Raw genomic sequence first — 3,849 nt, 5'->3', positions numbered from 1 at the left:
CCCCTTCCCCTCCCCCATTTCTGAAGAAGGGTCTAGGCCTGAAACGTCAGCCTTCCTGCTCCTCTGATGCTGCTTGGCCTGCTGTGTTCATCCAGCTCTACACCATGTTATCAATGATCAGCAGAGATGGGACTGCTTCTCTGCAGGGGAGAATATGTTTGGAGCTTTAAACTGTCAGAAGGTAAAACAGCAACATTGTCTGTGAGGAAATGTATTTATGAACCAGGATCTTTCAGAGGTTCCTGCATTGCACTGTGATCTGCAAAATGGACAGGAATTTGCTTTACTGGCCCTTGTATTCCTAAGTCTATTTTCAAAATATCATTCTTATCCTGCAAGTGCTCTCCATGTGAACAAGGCTTGTTTCTTCATGTTAGTCTTCTGCAAGTTCTCTTGTTAACTTTTTCAAGATTTCCTCCTTCCATTGCGAGATTATTATTCACAGCAGGCTGTTTTCCTCAGATTAATAATATCCAGTGATCTTCAAGCTCTGAATGTTTTTGTTTCAATTGCATTAGAATGTTAGTTGCCTCAGTTGAGGAGTTTGGAAATCTGTTGTAGCCTTTTGTTTTACAGCCTCCAAAGCTTGGTTACATTGTGTGACTGCTAACAGCTGAGCTATTAGTTCAGCAACCTCTTTGATGTAGTTGGACGTCTCGAATTTTTGGTTACTTTTAACATTTTCAAGCTCCTTTTGATACTCAAGTGTATGCTGTTCTAAGGCAGTATTCAGCTCAAGCAGTTATGAATTGTGTAACTGACTTGATTCAGTTTGTAATTAGTAATAATCTTTTACATTGATAGCTTTCTATTAGCTGTTTGTAGTTGTTGTCCTTACTTCTGATATCCAAGATATAACATTTTTTCTAAATGTATCCAGTTCATGTTTTTGTTTTTTATGCATTTTTTAAAATGCATTGCACTGAATTCACTCCTGCCTTTGTAAAAGCTGCATCCTCCACACTCCTGATACTTCAATGTTAATAAGTGAACTGCAGGTCAAGAGATTTTTCTTGACTGATTGATGATCTCTCTCTAACTTCTTAATCCAAGTCATCTCAGTTGTTACGTGGAAACATAGAAGATAAGAAAAGGACTAGCCACTTGACCTGTCGAGCTTGTTCCACCATTCATTATGATTATGGCCAACCATCAAGCTCAATGCCCTAATCCTGCCCTCCCCTCCATTTCCTTTGATCCTTTTAACCACAAAAACTATATTTACCTTCTTCTTGAAAACATAACATTTTGGCTTTAACCACTTTCTGTGTAGTGTATTCCACATCTCAACACTCCATGGGTGAAGAAATTTGTCTATATCTCAGGACTGAAAGGTTTACCCCTTACCTTAAACTATAACTCCTGATTCTGGACTTGCCCACCATTGAACATAGTTCTTGCAACTAATCTGTCTCGTCATGTCCTCCTTTGTGAAGACAGATGCAAAGTGTGAATTTAGCTGCTCAGCTATTTTGCTGTTCCCCATTATAAATTCCCTCATTTGTAAGAGACCTACATTAGTTTTCACCAATCTTCTAATACTTATAGAAACATTTATTGGCAGTTCATACGTTCCCAGGAAGCTTATTCTGACATACTATTTTCTTCTTCTTAATCAAACCCTTAATCCTTCTTTGCTGAGTTCTAAACTGCTCCTAATTCCCAGATCTATGGGTGTTTCTTACCAATTTGTATACTTCTTTTTGCATTCAATACTATCTCTAACTTCCTTCATAAGCCAAGGTTTTGCCACTGTTCTCTTTACACTCTTGCACCCTACAGGAATAAATAAGGAATTGTAGAGCTATTTGAAAATTTTTGTCCTTTCATTCCTTTCACTCACAAAGTAAACCATAAGATTTTTTACAGGCGAGGAGAAATAAAAATTGCCTATTTTGCAACCACATCTGAATATGTATAAATCTTTCTATTTGAACCATGGACTTCAATGGGAAATATAAAATGCAGAGCGAATTAGATATATGCAAAATAAAAGAAGGGATTTACTCTTTAGCACCTACATGCAGCTTTTCACTGATTCAAAACTGCCAGGAATGAATTCTTTGCTTATGTTATAGAAATGTAACACAAAACACCTCAACATTCACTATTAGCCATTGCTAATTGATATCCTTCAACTGCCTTCCTCAAGTCTCCTAATAACATTTTTAAACCTACTTTTTAATAAACCCATTCAAGGATGTTATTACACATCTTTGGAACGGATGGGGCTTGAACCCAGACCTCCTGGATCCTGGACCGCCACTGCAGCACAAGATGCCTGCAAATATTTATTTGCTGATTGGGCATTGAACACTGACTAGTGATGGAAGTGCCAAAATCTAACAATGAGATCACCAGGGAAGCTGGTGTTGCTTGATAAGTGTTGGCAATGGCCCCTACCATTATTTTGCCAATAATTGAGAGCTGACAGATTGGGTGGGAATTGGACAGATTGGAATTTGTTCAGTTTTTGTGTACAGGTTATTACTAGGGAAACTGTCCACATTGGCAGAGATAACACAGTGTGGAGGTGGATGAACACAGCAGGCCAGGCAGCAGCAGAGGAACAGGAAAGTTAATGTTTCAGGTCAGGACCCTTCTTCAGAAATGGGGAGGGGTAAGGGAGCTCAGAAATAAATAGAGAGGAGGGGTGGGGCTGGGGATGGTAGGAGGGATGGTGATAAGTAAGCGTAGGTAGGCAGTGGTGGGGATTGGTTAGTGAGGTGGGAGGACCTGATAGGTGGGAGAGAAGACGGAGTGGTTGTGTCAAGTCAAGGAGACGGGAATGAGAGGGGGGGTTGGTCATGGGATGATGCCGGGCAGTGGGGAGATTTTGAAACTGATAAAATCCACGTTTAGGCCATTGGGCTGTAAGCTCCTGAAGCAGAATATGAGGATTTGCTCCTCCTCCTCCACCTTCTCCAAGAACACCTACGTCCGGGACACCACCCACACCCTCCACCTCCTCCAAAACTTCCAAGAAAGCTCCTTCCTCTCCCAGAGGCCCAACCAGTCCCCCTCCACCGACACCCTTATCCGCTTAACCAAACTCGTCCTTACACTTAACACTTCTCCTTCAACTCCTCCCACTTCCTACAGACTAAAGGGGTGGCCATGGGAACCCGCATGGGCCCAAGCTATGCTTGGATACGTGGAACAGTCCCTCTTCCACTGTAACACTGTCACTATACCCCACATCTTCCTTCGCTACATCAATGACTGCATCGGCACTGCCTTGTGCTCCCACAAGGAGCTCAAACAGTTCATTAACTTTACTAACACTTTTCACCCCAACCTCAAATTCACCTGGACCATCTCCGGCACCTCCCTCTCCTTCCTGGACCTCTCTGTCTCCATCTCTGATAACCACATTGAAAACAACATCGATTTCAAGCCCACCAACTCCCACAGCTACCTAGACTACACCTCCTCTCACCCACCTTCCTGCAAGAATATGATCGCCTACTCTCAATTCCTCTGCCTCCGCCGCGTCTGCTCCCAAGATGGGACATTCCACTCCCACACAATCCAGATGTCCTCCTATTTCAAGGACCGCAATTCCCCCCCACTGGTGATCGAAAATACCCTCAACTGCATCTCTTGCATTTCCCACACCTCTGCCCTCACCTCCCCTCCTCCCAACAAAAACAAAGACGGAATCCCCCTTGTCCTCACGTATCACCACACCAACCTCCACATCCAACATATCGTTCTCTGCCATGTCTGCCACCTACAATCCGACCCCACAACCAAAGATATATTTCCTTCCCCACCCCTATCTGCCTTTCATAGGGACCGCGCTCTCTGTGACTCCCTCGTCCGCTCCACACTCCCCACTAGCCTCAC

This window comes from Rhincodon typus, chromosome 12 (genome assembly GCF_021869965.1).
Source record: "Rhincodon typus isolate 14 chromosome 12, sRhiTyp1.1, whole genome shotgun sequence".
Taxonomy (NCBI): domain Eukaryota; kingdom Metazoa; phylum Chordata; class Chondrichthyes; order Orectolobiformes; family Rhincodontidae; genus Rhincodon; species Rhincodon typus.
Note: the sequence above shows the minus strand (reverse complement) of the source record.